The sequence below is a fragment of the Antechinus flavipes genome, chromosome 4 (genome assembly GCF_016432865.1).
Source record: "Antechinus flavipes isolate AdamAnt ecotype Samford, QLD, Australia chromosome 4, AdamAnt_v2, whole genome shotgun sequence".
NCBI lineage: Eukaryota > Metazoa > Chordata > Mammalia > Dasyuromorphia > Dasyuridae > Antechinus > Antechinus flavipes.
The window spans coordinates 219736437-219758415 of NC_067401.1; the positions used below are offsets into that span (position 1 = coordinate 219736437).

General features: G+C 34.1%; 1 protein-coding gene across 1 annotated transcript in view; it reads right to left on the reverse strand.

The window, feature by feature from the left end:
• The window catches only part of KLHL31 (kelch like family member 31), a 31791-nt gene extending 26111 nt beyond the window's left edge, over nucleotides 1–5680 (reverse strand). Inside the window, exon 1 of the mRNA XM_051997165.1 lies at nucleotides 5458–5680. The gene's annotated coding sequence lies outside the window, so the exon portion shown is untranslated. The remainder of the gene's footprint in view (nucleotides 1–5457) is intronic.
• Between the last annotated feature and the right edge of the window lie 16299 nt (nucleotides 5681–21979).

Consider the following 21979-nt stretch of genomic DNA (forward strand, 5'->3'; position numbering starts at 1 on the left):
TATGTAAATTCTAGTTAAAAGAGCTAAATTTTCCCTGCCTCTGATATTTAATATCTGAGTAACTTTAGAAAAGTCATTTCATCTTTCCAAGTTTCAGTTTCCTCATCTATAGACTATAATAACTATTACTCCTATTACTCAAGGTCTGGATGAGACTTAAGTGAGATAATGTAAATTCAAGCTACATAAATGTGAGCTATGTGGGTCTTTATTCCTTATTTTGTTTCTCTGATCCTTAGTTTCTTCATCTATAGAGTGGGAATGATAATACATGTAGTTATTGCCTCATAGGATTGATGTGGAGTTCAAATGAGATAATGTCCATTCAAAACTACAAATATGTTAGCTATTATGTTGGATTTTTATTTGTCTCAGTTTCTATAAAATGGGAATAATATCCTTGCCTCAGATGTCTGCTGTGGAGCTCAAATGAGATAATGTAGGTAAGTGCTATAAAAATATCAACTATTATCATGTAGGATTATTCTTTATTTCATATGTCATTTTAAGGTTACTATCTTCATATAACAGTATGTAATTAATAACAGAATATTTAATTTAAAAATAGAGTCAGAAAGTCCTAGGTTCAAGTATGACACAATACTAGTTAAGTGTGTGATTGTGGTTAAATCATTTAACTTTTTTATGTCCCAGGTAACTTTTGCTAAAATCATTTTGAAGCTGGGAACTTCCTTTATCAATGAAGCTATAGGTTCACTTCGTTCAGTTTTATTCTTTAAAAAACAGATGCTTGTAATAAAATAGCTAACATGACTTTGAGCCATCCACATTATTGTTTTTCAGTCATATCAGTTGTGTCTGATTCTTTGTAACCCTATTTAAGCAAAGATATTGGAGAAGCTTGTTATTTCCCCTCCAATTCATTATATAGATGTGGAAACTTAGGCAAATTTAGACTTGTCCAGGGTCACACGACTGTAAGTATCTGAGGCTGGATTTGAACTCAAGAAGGTGAATCTTCCTGCTCCCAACCCCCTCACTCTATCCACAGTGCCACCCAGCTGCCCACATTTATTATACACCTCCAAAAGTAGTAGAGGAAAGTATAATAAAGGGAGTCTTTACAGCAGCAGATATGTATCAGGGATTGCTAGTTGTTTGTGACAACCCATGGTAAGGTCAAGAATCCCTTCTACCACATAGACATTTTGGCCTTATTTGTAACATTTATGGCTCTATTGGCATCACAATGTATTACAAAACACAATGAAGGGCATGGATTTTCATATATTGCCACATTATTCAGATTACTTGGTTTGATCACTGACCACAATTCATTGTCATTTTCCAACAAATTCCCAAAGACAAATCACTGGGAATAGATTTATACTAGCACCTGTGTCCTAGATGTAATTCGATGCAAGTTATCCCTCAGATGAAATGTTTCCTCTACTCATTTAAAGAGATTAAGCCTCTTGAATATGGAATGTTAGAGAGTGAGAGGACTCTCTTCAAAGTTGATAATACCATGAAGGAGAGGGTAAGGTAAATGAATCTTTTATCTAGATCTCAGAATATAAGACTAAGAGTACACTACAAATGGTAAAGAAGCCTGTTCTTATGCAAATAAATAAAATGAAGAATTTCTTTCAGGAGCAGTTAATGTATATAGCTGCTAGGAACTAACCAGGATAAAATCATAAATAGGCTTGATAGGCTTAAGGAGGAGGTCTAGAGGAGAAAAAGGTTCAGAAAAGCTGGAGCTAGTGGCTCACTCTTATAGATTCTGTTGCTGGAAAGGCTGAAGTTGATGGATTATTGAAGTTAGGGAGATCTAACCTGCAGTAGGGCTAAAACTAATCATGTTTCTAAAGTTTAGAACTAATAGGGTGAGCTTCTGGAAATGGCCATCACTATGACCAAGGTGCAATAGACAGCAGATTAAAACTCCTGTGCTGATCCATAGTAGATTTGGGTCCTGAGCTGTACTTGCTGTCTGGGCAAGATAAGGAGAAAATGAAATCTCTCCTGCATCCCTTCCCCCCAAAGGCAGACTGACATGTCATCATGACTGGAACTATTTTTATCAGAGGACTAGCCTAAATAGGAGAAGTACATCTCAAAAAGGTTGGTCTCAAAGTGATTCTCCAATTCTCTCTGTCTCTGTTTCTGTCTCTCTCCATTCAATTATCTACTTTTTTTGGTTCATTTATTTGTTATATATGTTTGCTTATTTGTTTATCACTTATCTACTTGTTCATTTATTCATTTACTTATCTGTTTAACAAATTTGCTTACTTGTCTATTTAATTATTTTTTTATTTGCCATAACAAGTCATGAAGATCCTCTATTAAGGCAGGGGGAAGTTACCATCTGTAGCATTGGAAAAAACACATTCTCATGAACTCCAAATAGTTTTGAGAATAAAATAGTGATAATAATATGATGGATCTCACAGACTTATTATGAAGAAAATATGATCCAAGGATTTAGGAGCTGGAAGGGATCTGAGAGACCACCTAATCTAATTTAATCATTTTATGGTGGGGAAACTGAGGGCCGGTAAAGGAAAGGGAGTTGTACTTTCCTAACCTTCTAATGTGCTATCTATAAATGTGAACTGTTAGTCTCCATAGGATGCTCAACAGAAGGATATTACTGTAAATATGACAATATTTCTAAAAAGTCACTGATCTGCCAAAAAAACTGAGAGTACTTTCTAGTTTTCATTCTTAAGTAAATAGTAAATATTCATATATTCCACTTAAATCAAGTTGTTTCCTCTTTTGTTGTTGTTCATCCTTCCTTTCTGAAGAGTAACAGCAGCATCACAGGATGATGTGTTGACTTGTGCAGGAATTGGATTTAAGTGAGGCAGAGTTTCACAAATTCATCAGCTTCACTCTTCCAGAATCATGGGAGTCCAATGCAAGACAAAAGTCAAGACTACTGGTCATGGCCTAGGATGTAGTGTATGTTTTGAGTCTCTTCAATGGCACCTTTAATGTCTAATAGAGAACTAAGTAAGTGTTTCATAGTCCTGAATGGTCATTGAAACAAATAGTTCTCATTTGCCCATCCCACCAGGGGAAGGCTTTGCATGCTTGGAGTAGACACCACTCTAACTTGATGATGAGTTTGAGGCCTATTGGTTCCCCTCAACCTGGCTCTGTTAGCTGAGATGATTTTATCAGACGGTGGACACTGCACATGTTACAGCTTTTCTCTTTAAATACATTTCTGATCATAGCCCCTAGTATTATAGTAATTCTAGCAATACGTATGGTGCCTTTTGAAAGGGTCTGAATAGTGAGATAATTGCTAAATCACATTCTTTGTGAGCCTCAGTTTCCTTACCAATCAATAAAAAAGCATTTATTTAGTACATGGGATATGCCCAGTTTTACTAAATGGCACCTTAAATTTTCTTCCAATTCTAGGTCTGGGAATCTAACAATTTTTGGTTTTTATCAGTACTGGAGATGAGGAAACTCCTCTTACTTATGTAGATCACCAACTTTCCTGAAATTTAGAGTCTTAGAGAACATCTGGAGGGCACTGAGAGCTTACATGATTTGCCATATAGCCAATAAACTAAAGAGGTTGACTCCAGTTCTTTTTAACCCGGAGATCAGCTCTTTTCCACTACCCTATGATGTTTCACATATACTGTGTATACAAAGTATCCCAAAAGTATCAGAGCACTTTTAAGCTTTGATAGTCCTAAAGCTTTTGGAATATGTCTGTGTTTCTATGTATCCATGTAGTATTCTATGGGCCGCTTGGTGGCATAGTGGATAGGAGACTGGGTCTCAAGTCAGAAAGAGTCACCTTCCTGAGTTCAAATCTGACCTTAGACACTTACTACCTGGTAAGTCATTTAATCCCATTGACCTCAGTTTCCTTATCTAGAAATGAACTGAAGAAGGAAATAGTAAATCACTCTAGTATCACTGACAAGAAAACCCTAAATGGGGTCATAAAGAGTAAAATGTGACTGAAATGACTGAACACCAGCAACAGAGACTCTGATGAACAGCAACTCTATCTCCTTCTATCAGCAGAGATACTAGGTCTGCAATTTCATTGAGATAGGGAACTTCCATATGAGGAAATTTCTTCTGAGACCAATACAAGTCAATATCTTCTTTCCAGTTCACATCACAATCATGGGAATTACTAGAGACCTAAAAAGAATTAATTGATGGGGATCACACAGTGAATGGGTATCTAAGGCTGAATTTCAACCTAGATCTTCTTGGACAGTTTGCTGTCATTACATTATACTACATATGTTCACATGCCTGTAAATGAACTATCTGTGTCTAACCTGTGGCAGAGCATTCTGAGCTTGTATTGATCTGATCAGCACAGTCAGACCCATTGTAACTCGATTCTAACAGAGTGATGTCATTTTGGTCCTCTTTGAAAATGAAGGACAACAATCATTTATTTCTTGCCATCATCGGAAATGATTGTTACTTAATCTTTTGGCTTTTTTGAGGTGGAAGGGAAAAAAGAAAGAGAGGTTCCTTGGAATAGGACACCACTCGGGGCAAGATAAGAAGCCATGTGTGCTAAAGTGTCAGTGTCATTCGCAAGCTTGAACTGGTTGGGTGTCAAAAATGTCTTATAGCTGGAGAGGTGAATCAGCTGCTCCCTCTGCCCCCTCCCTTCCACATTCCAAAGGCTGCATCTGTTGAAGCCTATCAGAGTTAGCTCCAGGAATAGTAACAGACAGGAGGGGACTGGCCCAACTTGCCATTTTAAGTTAGGTCCGGTTTAAGGTGCATTTGTCTAAATGTCTTATAAGCCTTTCTTCACACTTTAGATTAAGAAACTTAGAGGCACAAGAAAATATGCTAATCCAAAACCCAGGTTTTATAAATGCTGAACCAAAGAGTTGGGTTGCTCTCCATGTTCATAAGTGTGCATTTGACAGTCATCTAAAGTGTGAGTCCTGCGGTAGCCTATTAATTGCATTATGAGATATCTCTGTATAATAACATAAACTCTGGTTTCTGCTAAATAGAGGTATGGATTCTGGACTTTGGGGGTGGATACAATAATAATATATTTTTTCTTTTCTACTAAGCCATGAAGGAAAATTCACCATGATCAGATATGGGAATTTCAAACTAGATGGGAAATGTGAGATTAAATAAAATACTCTAAAATACCATTCTATCTCTTTCCTTTCCCACCATGCTATCACAATTAGTTTTGGTCTTTCAAACAACAACCAACTTGGGTTTCAATACCTCTCAGGTTTTCCAAAATTTTTTGATCTCTGAGACTTCACATGAAATACTTCCTTGCCTTGAATTGCAGCTTAAGATCTTGGACATGACTAATTTGCACCAGCTGTGGACTTGCCATTGCAGAATTAAAACAAAAAATAAAATATGAAACTTCTTCATATGCCCTAACCCCAAATAGGCACACATCAAGAATACAAGAGGCAGACCCTCTAAGAGGGTAGCCCCAGGTCTTACCCTCCTCTATCCAAGTGCTGGCCCAGGGTTCCAAAATGAAGCTTCTGTACTGAATTCTTCTTGGTGGATAACCTGAGGGAAGAATGAGAGGGAGAAAGGGAGAGGGAAAGAGAGAAACAGAAGGAAAGAAAGAACAAGGAAAGATCCCACCCCGAGCTGCTAACAGCCACCTGACAAGCCTCAGCAGCAGTGATTTCTAGTGTGACCCTTTCCTGTCACTCTGAAAAAGGGAGTCTGGAGACTGCGCGCTGGGACAGTGAGCATGACCCCTCCTGGCCACCCAGAGCCAGAGGGAGGGACTGGGAAGGAATTGGATTTCTCAACCTGTCCAGTTTCTAAAAGTCAAGAGATCAATTGACTTCAGTTCACGATAAGAATATATTTTAGGGGGATGAGAAGGTTTCTGGAGGTTGGGAGTGGGGAAAGGGTGGCCCATAGATTTAAAAGAATTAGCTCTTCAGAGATATAAGATGATCACCTCAAGCTCTTTGGGAAGATATTATTTGTCATAAATAGATTGGACAGATGTAAGGAGAGTAGTTGATGTTTACTGGTTCCATGGCATTCTGTTATTAATCAATAGGCAGGCCTGAGTTCAAGTTCTACCTCAGACTCTACTTGTGTGACCATGGACAAGTCATTTAGCTTTTTTCAGACTAAGTATTCCCTTCTAAAATTGGCAATAAGAATAGCACCTATTTTTTGGAACTCAAGTTTCTTGTGAGGATAAATTGAAACAATATTTGCAAATCTTGAAGTGCTATATAAATGCTAGCTCTTATTATCAACAAATATTTATTAAGCATTTAATATGTGCCAGGATTACCTCCAATTTGCACTGAATATGTTTGTGTGTGTATGTACATATGCATATTGTACACTTACATGTTGTTTTCATATTCTCTCTTCCAATAGAATGTGAACTACCTGAAATCAGGAACTGCATTTTTGCCTTTCTTTGTATCCTCAGAATTTACTAAGGTGCTTAGCACATAGAAAACTCTTCATAAACGTTTTTTGATTGATTTTAAAGGTACTGTGCTAAGCACTAGTGATTCAAAGGAAAAAACAAAACAAAACAAGCATTAAATGTTTGAAACTGTGCTAAGTACTTTACAAATATTATCTGATTATATCATTTACAACTATCTTGAGAAATAGATGTATTATTTCCATTTCACAGTTGAAGAAACAGACTAAAGCTAAGTGACTTATCCAGAGTCACAAAGCTAATAACTTTTTGTAGCCATATTTGTGCTCAGGTCTTCTTGATTCAGAACTAGGGTTCTAAAGAGTCCCTACCTTCACTGAGCTTACTTTCTAATGTAGAAACAATAGCATATGGCATTTCAATCTAGCATCCTTTCTTATATATGCCTTGGAGGCCTTTTGTAGCTCTAAGTCTGTGATACAACCTAATAAGCAGATGGGGTATCATAGCAAAATTCTACCTTACATTAGTTGTGTGATCACAGATAAATCACTTAGATCCTCTAAGCCTCATTTTCCTTCCTTGTAAAATGGGGTTATGCTCACTAATTTATAAGGTTTTTGAGAGGAAAATTCTTTTTTTATTTTTTTATTTTTAAATATTTTTATTGACAGAACCCATGCCAGGGTAATTTTTTTTTTACAACATTATCCCTTGCACTCACTTATGTTCCAATTTTTCTCCTCCCTCCCTCCATCCCCTTCCCCAGATGGCAAGCAGTCCTTTACATGTTAAATAGGTTATAGTATATTCTAGATACAATATATGCATGCAGAACCAAACAGTTCTCTTGTTGCACAGAAAGAATTGGATTCAGAAGGTATAAATAACCTGGGAAGAAAAGCAAAAATGCAAGCAGTTTATATTCATTTCCCAGTGTTCTTTCTTTGGGTGTAGCTGCTTCTGTCCATCCTTGATCAATTAAAACTGAATTAGATCTCTTTATCAAAGAGATCCACTTCTATCAGAATACATTCTCATACAGTATCGTTGTTGAGTTATATAATGATCTCCTGGTTCTGCTCATTTCACTAGCATCAGTTCATGTAAGTCTCACCAGTCCTCTCTGTATTTGTCCTGCTGGTCATTCCTTACAGAACAATAATATTCCAAAACATTCATATACCACAATTTACTCAAACATTCTCCAATTGATGGGCATCCATTCATTTTCCAGCTTCTAGCCACTACAAACAGGGCTGCCACAAACATTTTGGCACATACAGGTCCCTTTCCCTTTTTTTAGTATCTCTTTGGGGTATAAGCCCAGTAGAAACACTGCTGGATCAAAGGGTATGAACAGTTTGATAACTTTTTGAGCATAGTTCCAAATTGCTCTCCAGAATGGCTGGATGTGTTCACAATTCCACCAACAATGTATCAGTATCCCTGTTTTCCCACATCCCCTCCAACATTCCACATTATCTTTCCCCGTCACTCTAGCCAATCTGACAGGTGTGTAGTGGTATCTCAGAGTTGTTTTAATTTGCATTTCTCTGATTAATAATGATTTGGAGTATATTTTCATATGGCTATAAATAGTTTTAATTTCTTCATCTGAAAATTGTCTGCTTGTATCATTTGACCATTTATCAATTGGAAAATGGCTTAATTTCTTATAAATTAGAGTCAATTCTCTATATATTTTGGAAATGAAGCCTTTATCAGAACCTTTAACTGTAAAAATGTTTTCCCAGTTTATTGTTTCCCTTCTAATTTTGTCTGCATTAGTTTTGTTTGTACAAAAACTTTTCAATTTGACATAATCAAAATTTTCTATTTTGTGGTCAATAGTGATCTCTAATTCTTCTTTGATCATAAATTCCTTCCTCTTCCACAGGTCTGAAAGGTAAACTATCCTATGCTCTTCCAATTTACTTATAATCTCATTCTTTATGCCTAGGTCATGAATCCATTTTGACCTTATCTTTGTGTATGGTGTTAAATGTGGATCAATGCCTAGTTTCTGTCATACTAATTCCCAATTTTCCCAGCAATTTTTGTCAAATAATACATTCTTATTCCCAAAACTGAGGTCTGGGTTTGTCAAATGCTAGATTATTAAAGTTATTGGCTGTTTTGTCCTTTGAACCTAACCTATTCCATTGATCAACTAGCCTATTTCTTAGCCAATACCAGATGGTTTTAGTAACCGCTGCTTTATAATATAATTTTAGATGTGGTACAGCTAGGCCACCTTCATTTGATTTTTTTTTTTTCATTAATTCCCTTGAAATTTTTGACCTTTTGTTTTTCCATATGAACTTTGTTGTTATTTTTTCTAGGTCATCAAAATAGGTTTTTGGGAGTCTGATTGGTATAGCACTAAATAAATAGATTAGTTTAGGTAGTATTGTCATCTTTATTATATTTGCTCACCCAATCCAAGAGCATTTAATATTTTTCCAGTTGATTAGATCAGACTTAATTTGTGTGGAAAGTGTTTTGTAGTTTTGCTCATGAAGTTTCTGATTTTCCCTTGGCAGATAGATTCCTAAATATTTTATACAATCAGTAGTTACTTTAAATGGAATTTCTCTTTGTAACTCTAACTGTTGGGTTTTGTTAGTGATATATAAGAATGCTGATGATTTATGTGGATTTATTTTGTATCCTGAAACTTTGCTAAAGGTGTGGATTGTTTCTAATAACTTTTTAGTAGACTCTCTGGGGTTCTCTAAGTATACCATCATATCATCAGCAAAGAATGATAATTTGGTTTCCTCATTGCCTATTCTTATTCCTTTAATAGCTTTCTCAACTCTTATTGCCAAAGCTAGCATTTCTAATACAATATTAAATAGTAACGGTGATAGTGGGCAACCTTGTTTTACTCCAGGAAAATTTTTTCTAAAACAAAGCTTTCTAAAACATAAAGCTTGACAAATATTTATGTATATTCTCTGTTTAACCCTCACATTTTGCAATGATAATAGTCTTTCCTTCAGCATGAATAAGATGCTGAATTCAGCTTAGAGATCTGTTTTCTATTTCCCAACTCAGCTACTAATTTTCTGTTACTTTGGGCTATCCATTTGACTCTAGGCTTAAGTTTCCTTACCTGTAAAATTAGGTTGGACACAAAGATTTCTAAATCCTTTCCCAGTCCAATGATCTATGAAGTTATCTTACACTTATTAAGGCAAAGAAAAGTTAAGATAAGGCAAAGAACATTAAATGGCTAATCAATAATCCTTTAACCTTGCCTGGGAAAGAGCTGAGATTAGAATTTAGGCATTCTGATACTCCTTACACCCCTCTGGGCACTTCAAGCTGAATTGTCTTTAGTTTATTATTAGAGGGGATAGCTTGTATTCTTTTTGTTGCTTTATTACAACAAAGTTCCCTGACCCAGCTCCCATTCATTGGCTAGTTGTGACAGAACATCAGATAAAATGAATTAGGTATATACTAAGCACACCAAGATCATGTGGGCACATCAAATCTTCCAGTGTGTTACCAAAGTAGTTAAAAGTCTTGACAACATCAAATAATTAACATTCATTAAGGATCTACTATGTGCTAATTAGCACATAGTAGATCCTTAATAAGCATTTGTTGAACTAGTGATTAAATGCTAGATATTCAAAGAAATAGCCCTTGCCCTGAAAAAGCTTCCATTCCATTAGGGGAAATGACATACATATAAATAAGTATGTCAAAAATGAAACAGACAAACAACTGAAAAACAGCCCAGTGTTCATTGGGGAAGGATGTTAGCTGTTTTCTATATAGGATCAAAGGACTTTCTAAACCTGTATCTTCTTTTCTAATCTTCAGAGATTAGGTGAATTTATTGATCCTTAGGTAAGTGTAACTAGTTGAGAATGAATTAACTATATTTATAAAAGATCAATAGGGGCACAATTTTTTTTTTTTTTTTTTTTTTGGTGTGGGGGAGAATAGAGATCCCAGTGGTTGGCTGGAGACTCTGAGGTATGCTGGTAACTTCCTTCATTGAGGATCCTAATAAGGGAACTCACAAGAGACTCTAAATGGCAGAAATTGAGAACCTTGTAGGAAGGGTCCTGACATTGAAAGAGCAGCTAAGGAAGACACAGAATTTCCAAAAGGTACAAATCTGTTCTGTTAAGGGGCTTCAAGAGATTTTTGGGTCCTCCTACCTGCGATAGCCTTGGGTAGATGGACAAACTTGTGGAGTAAACTTGAATGCTTGTCTGGACTCTTAAGAAAAGTTTTTTGGCAAGCTAAACTATTAGGAGAAAATGATGGGGATGGAAATGAGAAATGTACAGGAAATATTTTAATAATGGCATTTCCAGAAAGTTGCTGTATGTTTGGCTTCATGTAGGCAATCTGAAATATCTCCTAGGATGAGACAATGTAAGCACAGATAAACAAATCATTAGGTCCCTAGGTAAAGTTTGAGGTATTGGAGCTACTTTAATAAGTCTGTCAACAAGCATTTAAGTGCCTATTATGTGCCAACTGTTGTGTTTTATTCTATTACAGTGGGGGAGTGAGGAAGAATGATCATTTAGATGATCTCAAGTTCTTTGTTAGACTGTTAACCATGACTGTCTAGTCATGACCTCAAGTTATGGGAACAATTAATGGGCTTCAACTTGAAGAAACAAGTTTAAAATTACTTTTCAAATAGCAACCAGAAAGCAACATCCAATCTGGAATTGTTCTATTGGAATTATTTCTCCCTGGGCATTGAAGTTTCTAGAGCTTAGACGTATCTTTAAATCTGTCAGGGATGGTGGGATGGTAGAGGAGGTGCTGGGGTTAGGTTAGTGTTTGTGGAGGAAATGCTAGACACTTATGAAAGATCAGGTCAATCCTCTTTACCCTAATTCACCATTAAACCTTGAAGAGTAATTCAGTGAAGCAGGGCAAGGTATAGATTTTAATGTAATAAGTTGGTGTAACAAGTTGTTTTTAGGGGTGGAATATAGTGTGCCTAATTAAATTAGGTCCAGAACAGGTGAAGAGAAGAATGAATGCTTAGAACCTGTAATCAATTTGCTAGAATATAAAGTATATAGTTCCCCAAAATATGCAGCACATCAAAAATATCAGGTATCTCACAGGTTGATATGAGGATCAAATGAAATAATATTCTTAAATTGCAATTAAAATTGCAAATAAGATTACAAATCTTAGAGGGCTATATTAACAAGAATTATTACTATTATCAAGGTTATTCTAACTTTCCTTCTTTTTCTTCCTTGAAATAGCATATTGGGAACAGGGAGGATTGTACCATAGTGATATGGGAGGTCATGAGGAGCAGTGCTGGCATTGAACTTGAAAAAAAAAAAACTGAAATCTGGAATAGCACAGATAGTGGAGCTAGAAGAAGTAATTTACAATTTCTTTAGTAGTTTTTCTTTATTATAGGAAAGAAAATTCTCTCAGACAGTAAGCTACAATAAGCAGTTCCCAATCTGTATGACAGAGGAAATTTCCTTATTTGAAAGTATTCTGGAATGAATCCAGGACAAAAGAAATAATTCTATGGAGCTGGAGTAGTAAGACAATAACAAATAGTGCCAATGGGGCATTGTAGGAAAAAGTATCAATACAAAATTTAAATCCTTGGGTTCACTGGATGTAAAAGCATCCAGTGCTTTTAATTATAATTATAATTATAAGAAAATATATGCATTAATTATGGCAACTAATCAATTTAATCAATTAATCAGCATTTAGTAAGCAGATGCTAAGCACTGAGCTAGGCTTTGGGGATCCTAGGACATAAATAGACTAGTCTGTGGCTTGGGGAACTCACATTTTATTAGTGTCTGTACCAAGGAATTATTTTTAATAGGCTGGCTTCTTAGTCAATATTAATTTGACCTTATTTATCATTTGAGTTTTCTGTCAAGTAAATTTGACACTTTTAAGAAAAATGTTACCCTTTTCTGGTCCTTAACCTCACCAATAAAATGAAGGTGTTGATATACAAGGTCCCTCTTAGCTCTACATCCTATGATTAATAAAGGCCAACTGTACTCACCATCATTAAACATGCATAATACTTCCAACGCACCAATTGCTCTTCTAATCTGGAAAACCAAAAGAAGTCAACTAACAGCTATCAGGTTTACAGAAATTATAACCCACTCAATCTTTTCAAACAGCCTTTCTAAATGGAATGTTTCAGTATCGTATTATGTTCAGATTGAATGCTATTAGGAGGTTCTTCATATGTATTTTCACCTACTTGCAAACTTCTCTGAAGATTTCATGATGATAACGATGATGTAGCTGTATATCAAATTCATTTAAGTGCCAAATGTATAGTTTCCCCAAATATACAGTATATTCAAATTGGGATGATTTGTGTATCAAATAATTAACAAACATTAAATTGTTATCAATAGTGCTTATCATCAATATTATAATTTTTAGATGTTGTTAACATCAAATGCTAACTACATATGAAAAGAGGCAATGTGACATAGTGAGAACTTCCCTGCATGGGAATGAGGAGACAATCTCTAGTCAAAGTAGCTCTAACTAGGGTGGGGTTACTAAGCTTTTTTCCAGGTTACTGGCACTTAAGGGAATTAATAGTAGTTATCATTCTTTAGTAGTGAAACAAACTGTACGCCTAGGTAGCAAGAAAAATTAATATAAAACCATTTTTTGGATGTGAAAATTTGTTTTGCTTGACTTATGCATTATTATGGCTTTATTTTATTTTATTTTGTAAATGTTTTCACTGGTGGGGAGGTAGTAGGGAGGAAATAATGCTTGATAATTGAAAAAAAAGTTAGTATTTTTAAAAAGAAAAAATAATAATTAGTATAATAGGAAGTTACCAGGTGGTAGATTTCTTCCCTTTATACTTTCAGTCTCCCTAAATTTATTCCCAGAGTGGCTGGTATCCTCGGATTTCTTTCTCCCTATGATGTCCTATGACCGGGTCCTATCTCTTTCCCATTTCATCTTCAAAAGAATTTATCTCAAGTGGATCTTATCTTGGCTATCAAAATTGTTAATTATAGCTCTGTTCTTTCACTATTTACTTTTGTTTGAACCAAGTATAAATGCTCTGGGCCTTGGTTTACTCTTCTGTAAAAAAGAGAGATTGAATTAGCTCTCCAAGAGTCCCATCTAGAGATAAAACTCTTCTTTGAAAATGAACATATATATATATTTATATAACAATTCCTTGTGTATTAAGTAGGTGTGATAAAATTTCTGTCTTTTAATAATCTCCTTGAAGTCTTCCTTTTTCTACTTTGGGAGAATGAGTAAGTAGTCAGGTCTTTCCTGTACTGAATTGCTGCCTCCTTTTTGTCCAGCTGCATATTTACCCCCATTGTTTCTTTTCTATTTCTCTTAAATCTTGGGCATCATTAAATACTTCTGTGTTCCCATTACCCAAAAGATTTTTTAGTCATCTCTACTTAACATTATATCTTAGTCTGTTTCATAATCCATCTAAAAATAATTTTTTTCCTCTGGGTCTTGATAGTTAATCTAATTTTTGTCAACTGACTTTTGAGATGTACAAAATAGTCCTTATTTTGCCATGAGCAATGTTTTGTATCAGGGATTACATATAAAAGGCAAAAGCAATAATGTGTATCATTTCAACTATCGTTCTTTTTTTGCCTAGCACATTCTTATTTAAAAAAAAAAAGATTGGTGTTGTTAAATCCTTGAAAGTACAGTGGTTTCTAGTATTCTGTGCTAATAAGGAAAGTGATCATCAAAAACACCAACATCCTATTCAAAAACAAAGCAAAATTTAAAAAACCCACTAGTTTTTAAATGAATTCTAATGAAAATTTAAAACTGTTTCTCCCCAGAAATTCCTCAGAAATTGTTAAAATTCTATTCTAATCAATTTTTAAAAGCCCTATAAATTCTTTCAGAAAGCAGTTTCATATTAGACTATCTCATTTGGGAGGAGGGGAAGGGAGCTCTGCAATACAGCCATGTTAACAAAATAATAGTTAGGTGTTCTGAGTTTCTTTAAATTTTGTTTCAAGGGTAATCTTTTAAAATACAGGGATCTGCAATACTGATATGTAATTTCAAAATAAACAATTTGGAAGTAATATACATGTCCAGAAATATGGAAATGGTTAAATTATGGTACATTAATGGAATACTATAACATACTTAAGATGGACAAATATGAAGAATACAGAGAAATCTAGAAGAACTTTTTATAAAATAATGCAAAATTAAAAATAGAATACAGAATCAAAAGAATAACATACTTATATATGTTATTTCTAAAGCAAATAAGAATGAATGAAGAATTCTGATAACTTAATGGGAATAACAAAAAAAAGTTTGGTGGATTATAGATTGAAATTAATTTAAATATAAATAGTTGCTAAATTTAATCCATAAGATCATATATCTAGAACTGGAAGGAACCTCAGTGGTTATCTAATCTCCCCTTCCCTTCCCTCCCCCCATTTTACAGAAATGGCTCAGAGTGGTTAAGTGACTTGTTTCAAATTGCATTAGTAATAAGTGTCTAACTTTACAAACACTAATCATGTCTTAGGACATAAAAACCTCACAAACTATTCAGGAAAGTCCAAATATTATACAAATCTTTTGACTGCAATGCAACAAAATTATATTAAATGGCTACTGACCATCTCCATCCAGAGAGAGGACTATGGGAACTGAGAGTAGATCACAATATAGTATTTTCACTCTTTTTATTGTTGTTTGCTTACATTTTGTTTTCTTTCTATTTTTTTCCTTTTTGATCTGATTTTTCTGAGGCAGCACAATAATTATAGAAATATATATAGAAGAATTGCACATATTTAACATATATTGGAATACTTGCCATCTAGGGGAGGGAGTGGAGGGAAGGGGGAAATTTGGAGCACCAGATTTCTAAGGGGCAATGTTGAAAATTATCCATGCATCTACACCCAAAGAAAGAGCACTGGGAAACGAATATAAACTGCTTACATTTTTGTTTTTCTTCCCAGGTTATTTATACCTTCTGAATTCAATTCTCCCCGTGAAACAAGAAAACTGTTCGGTTCTGCACACATATATTGTATTTAGGATATACTGTAACCTATTCAACATGTAAAGGACTGCTTGCCATCTGGGGGAGAGGGAGGGAGGGGAAAAATCGGAACAGAAGTGAATGCAAGGGATAATGCTGTAAAAAATTACCCTAGCATGGGTTCTATCAATAAAAAGTTATTAAAAAAAAAAAAAGAAAATCATCCATGCATATATTTTGAAAATAAAAGGCTTTAATAAAATAAAACAAACAAACAAAAAAAAGAGTTTCAAGAACAATGAAAAGTTAGAAAGAAATTGTCATATAAGATTTTAAAATCTGTTAATAAGGCTATTATTTTTTTAAACAACATAGAAAATGGATGAATAAATACAAATCCTCTTTATCATATTAGAAGATCAAGAAATATCCTGAATTAGGGAAAAAAAAAAAAAAACAAAACTAGAGACAGCTAAATAGCACAGTGGATAGAGCACTGACCCTGAAGGTTCAAATCTTGAACCTGAGTTCAAAACAAACCTCAGACACTTAATAGTTCCTACCTATGTGGCCCTGGAGAAGTCACTTAACCCCAATTACCTAAGCAAAAAAAAGTAAAATAAAATAAAATTAGGAAAATTAGAAGTGATTTTGATATACTTCCCTGAGATATTAAAGAACCTAACAGAAAAACAGAAAATTGGGAATACTAAACTTGATAACTCTATGGCAATTATTGAATTTAAAGCATTAAAGAATATCCTTGTTTTTTATTAACATATAGCACTTGACAAAAATGCCTTCTTAGGGCATAAAAAAATTCATTAATACATAAAAAAGAAATATTAAAAACATTATTTCTTAAAAAAAGGTTACCGAAAAACCAGAAACTAAAAACCCCAATATTATGTGTCAAAGGAAAAAATAATAGAAACAATAAATAATAACAATGAGATCAAAATTTTGGGAATGTTAGTAAAAGTGTTATCCCAAACAAACAAAAATCCAAGTAGTGAATGGCAGAGCCAAGATCGAACCCAGAACCTTTGACTCAAGTTCATCACTTATTTTCTCCCATTGCACCAAACTGTCCCTTTCTTTATCAGTTGTTTTTATTGGTATTTAGATGCTTTATTAAAAACATTATCATGTTGACTCACCAAAAACATGGAAGAATATGGCAAAATGAATTAAAAACCAGAATCCAACAATATGTTGTTTATAAACACATACACACATATTTGAAACAGAGACAGTGAAAAAAAAGGAGGGGGTAGAGCAGAATCTATTATATTTCAACAGAAGTCAAAGAAGCTAAAGCAGCAATCATGATCTTGGACAAAGCAAAAGCAAAAATATACTAAATTAAAACGTGTAAGGGAAACTGCATTTTGCTAAAAGGTACCATAGACAATAAAGTAATAGCAACATTAAACATATTTACAGCAAATAGCATAGCATCCAAATTCTTAAGGGAGCAGTTAAATAAGTTAAAGGAGGAAATAGTAAAACTATACTAGAAGCAGGACCTCAACTTTCCTTTCTCAGAAATAGATAAATCTAACCATAAAATGAACTAAAAAGAAATTAAGGACATGAATAGAGTCTAGACAAGTGAGATATGATTAATCTCTGAAGAAAACTAAACTGGATAGAAAGGAGTATACCTTTTCTCAGCTACATATGGCACTTTCAAAAAATTGGCCATGTATTAGGACATTAAAAACTTTACCACCAAGTGCAGAAAAACATAAATATTAAATATATACTTTTCATGTCATAATGCAATAAAATTATATTCAATAAAGGACTATGGAAATATAGATTTAAAATGATTTGGAAGCTATATAATCTTTTTTTTTTCCTCTGAGGCAATTTAATAAAAATTTTAAAAAGTGACCTCTACATTCTTGCCTTTTTTGACATCAAAATGGTCTGTAACTTGCTAGGATGATGTAATGTTCGGACTAGCTTTCTGGGGGACCTTCAGACCAAACTTGGTCTCAGCAGAATAATCACCATGAGAATAGTCAAGAATAAAGTCCAAAGTTTTCATTGTCTCCTTCAGTCTCAGCTGCATATGGCATTTTCACAAAATTAGCCATGTATGAGGACATTAAAAATCTCAAACCAGGTGAAGAAAAACATAAACATTAAATATATTCTTTTCATACCATGATGCAATAAAATTATATTCAATAAAGGACTATGGAAACATAGATTTAAAAATTATTTGGAAACTATATAATTTAATTTTTTTTTCCTGAGGCAATTTGGATTAAGTGACTTGCCCAGGATCACACAGCTAGGATTTGAACTGAGGTCCTCCTGACTTGAGGGCCGGTGCTCTAACCATTGTGCCACTCAGCTGCCCCTGTATAATCTAGTTCTAAAGAAGGAGTAAGTCAAAGAGTATAAATCACAGGAAAAAAATTATGGAATGGAAAATTTATATCTCCAAATGCTTACATCAACAAAATAGAGAAATAGCAGATCAAAGAATTGGTCATGCAATCAAAAAACTAGGAAAAAAGTAAATTAAAAATCCTCAAATTAAATACCAAATTGGGAATCTTGAAGCTCAAAGGAGAGGTTATAAAGTTGAAAGTAAGAAATCTATTCAATTAATAAATGAAACTGGGATCTGAAAGAATTTACGACCAAACAAGAAATAGCATTATAGGATCTAAACTGAATAATTTTGATTACATTAAGTCAAAAGGCTTTTGCATAAGCAAAAACAAATATTGCTAAGATTAGAAGGAAAGCAGGAGAATGGAAAAACATTTTTACAGGAAATTTCTAATAAAGGCCTCATTTCTCAAATATATAGAGAACTGAATTAAATTTATAAGAACATGAATCATTCCTCAATTAAAAAATAGTGAAAGAATATAAATAGGCAGTTTTCAAAAGAATAAATTATTATCTACAGTTATATAAAAATGCTTTAAGTCATTATTAACTAGAGAAATGTACATTAAAACAAATTAGAGGTATCACCTCATAGCTATCAGATTAGCTAATATGACAGAAAAGGAAAATGACAAATGTTGGAGGTGTGGAAAAATTCAGATACTAATGCACTGTTGGTACAGTTGGAATTGATCCAACCATTTTGGAGAGCAGTTTGGAATTCTGCCCAAAGAACTATAAAACTGTACATGCCTTTTGACCTAGCAATATTATTATTAGATCTGCATCCCAAAATGATCAAAGAAAAAGGAGAAAGGCTTATGTGTATAAAGATATTTATATCAGTTCTTTTTTTGTTGGCAAAGAATGGGAATTTAGTGAATTCCCATCAGTTGGAATATGGTTGAACAAGTTGTGGCATATGATTGTGTTACTATTGTGTTATAAGAAATGACAAGTAGGAATCTTTCAGAAAAAACTTGGGCAGACTTATATGAACTGACACAAAGTGAAGTGAGGAGAATCAGGAGAACATTATTTACAGTAACAATAATATTATACAATGATCAACTATAAATGTTTTAGCTATTCTCAGCTATATAATAATCAAAGACAATTCCAAGAGATTTATGATGAAAAATGCTATCCACCTCCAGAGAAAGAACTGATGCAATCTGAATGCAGATTAAAGTATATTTTCCATTATTTTTCTTGTTTTTTTCTCTTTCCTTTGCAAATATGGGGATGCTTTGCATAATTGTATAATCTATATCAAATTATTTGCCTTCTCAATGAAGGGAGAGGGATGAGAAGAAGGGACAGAATTTAAGAATGTTAATTTTTTTACTTGTAATTAAGAAAAAAGAAAATACCAAAAACATTATACTTGTATACTAGTATGTGTATATGTATATACTAGTATAAAAAGAATACAAACCAAAGAAAATTTAATATGTACCATTTTAAAGAATCATTTTAAAGACTAATGCAAAGAAAATGCACAGAAATTATTCAGTGAATAGTAATGTAATTAATGTAATGAATCAGAGTAAAGAATTATAAAATTTCTGGGTACTCTAGATTCCCATCTAGAATTAAAGAGCTATCTTCTATTCATTATGCATGCTTCAACTTCATGCCTTGTAGCAGTTTTAGAAATAACAATCACTTGTGTCTGGAGATTTTGAGCTACTTTAATAAAAAGGCAAACAGCTCTGTCATTTTGATAACCTTCATGAATTTTAATAAAATTTTTTGTTTAATTTTTTTATACAAATGTCTGATAGTTAAAAAAAATTTCTTGAAGAAAGTCCAAATTTTAAAAAGTTGAACTCTCATTTTACTTTGATCTACCTCAAATTATTCATCATCCTTTTTCTATATTAAGTATTTGTATAAGGCTTGTGTCTTCCCTACTAGACCATAAGCAGGGATCATATTTATTTATCTTTATGTCTTATGTATAGTCCTAGTAGACACTTAATATTTGACTATCTTATAGCTAAAGTAGTTCAACTGGCAAATATTGGTCTTGGCTTTATAATCAATCTTATGAAGATTTCTATGTCTTCTTTCTCTCTTCCCCTTCCCCCCCCCACCTCAACACCTGCTCCAACTGAATCATACAATTATTGAGGAACATATGTGGAGTGCTATTGATAGCTCCAAGTAAGGATTAGCACAACAAAAATGTCTATCTGAAAAAAATGTATTATAATAAACATATCTTTGTCAGCCTTTGGAGGTTAATAATGGCTTTTATTAAGTATTTATAAGAATTCCTAAACACGATTGAGGTCTTACCTATGGTAGCTCAAATCAAGCATGTTTCCCCAGTTGCTTTTATTTTTTTTCCCCTTTAATATATAAAGGTTTTCCTTGAGCTTTCCTTATTTCCATCAATGACTTGAAACCTCAAAGCTCACTTTGGATATGTAGGGAAAATAAATCAGTTATTGAGTCTTGTTAATTCTAACTTTATGAACTTTCTCTCCCTCTCTGTCTTTCTCTATCTGTGTGTGTGTGTGTGTGTTTCTCTCTATCTCTCTTTATGTCTGTATCTGTCTCTCTGTCTTTGTATCTTTCTCTCCATGTATCTCTCTCTCTCTCTGTCTCTCTGTGTGTCTGTCTGTTTCTGTCTCTATCTCTCTCTGTCACTGACATATAGTGTCTGTGTCTGTCTTTCTCTCCTTCCCCCCCCCCCCCCCCGCATCCTCTTGCCCCCCTTACCACCTTGATTCAGGCTGTTTTCAACTCTCACTTCAGTTGTCAAAGATTTCCAGCTGGTTTCCATGGTCCCAATAATCACCAATCTGTCCACATAACTATCAAATGTCTTTCTAATTCATAGATTTAACTAAGGGACTGCCCTGCTCTAAAGTCTTCAGTGATGCTCCTAATGTTTGTTTCTTGAAGACAGGGATGTTTCACTTTTGTCTCTGTAACCTTAATGTCTGGTATTTACTACACTCTTAATCAATGCTCATTGAATTGAATAAAGGATGCACAAAGCCTTCTACAGTCTAGCTGGAACTTTTTTTTTTTTTTTTTTTTTAGTGAGACAATTAGGTTAAGTGACTTGCCAAGTTCATATTGCTAGTTAAGTGTCAAGTGTATGAGGTCAAATTTGAATTCAGGTCTTCCTGACTACAAGGCCAATGTTCTATGCACTAGGCCAAGTAATTCCAAATTACCTACCTTTTTTTTTTTTTTTTTTTTTAAATAACTTTTTATTGACAGAACCCATGCCAGGGTAATTTTTTACAGCATTATCCCTTGCACTCACTTCTGTTCCGATTTTTCCCCTCCCTCCCTCCACCCCCTCCCCAGATGGCAAGCAGTCCTTTACATGTTGAATAGGTTACAGTATATCCTAGATACAATATATGTTTGCAGAACCGAACAGTTTTCTTGTTGCACAGGGAGAATTGGATTCAGAAGGTATAAACAACCCAGGAAGAAAAACAAAAATGCAAGCAGTTTATATTCATTCCCCAGTGTTCTTTCTTTGGGTGTAGCTGCTTCTGTCCATCTTTGATCAACTGAAACTGAATTAGCTCTCTTTATCGAAGAGATCCACTTCCGTCAGAATACATCCTCAAACAGTATCATTGTTGAGGTATATAATGATCTCCTGGTTCTGCTCATTTCTCTTAGCATCGGTTCATGTAAGTCTCACCAGTCCTCTCTGTATTCATCCTCCTGGTCATTTCTTACAGAGCAATAATACCAACTTACCTTTCTAACCTTATTTCCCATTGCTCCCTTTCATATGTTCTAAAAGGCAAATAAAGAAGTTGCTTAGATATTCTCCAATCTGGCCATGCTTTTTTCCATCTGTATATTTGCATAAACTATATCTTAAACAATGTCCTTTAATGTATGCTTGACTATTCATCTTTTTTTTTTTTTTAATTGAGGTCAGATGTCAATACCTCCAAGAAATGCCTTTAATTGTTTTTTTCTTTTCGTTTTTCCTCTCCCTCCAGCTAAGGTCTTGTGCCTCAATATCTTTTATTACCTGTTACATACTAGGTGCTTAATAAATGCTTATTGACATGAGTTGACTCATTATTTTGTCTAGACTTCTCCTTTATATCCCTACAATATTCATACTTAATTTTTGTTTAGGTCATATTCCTCAAGTT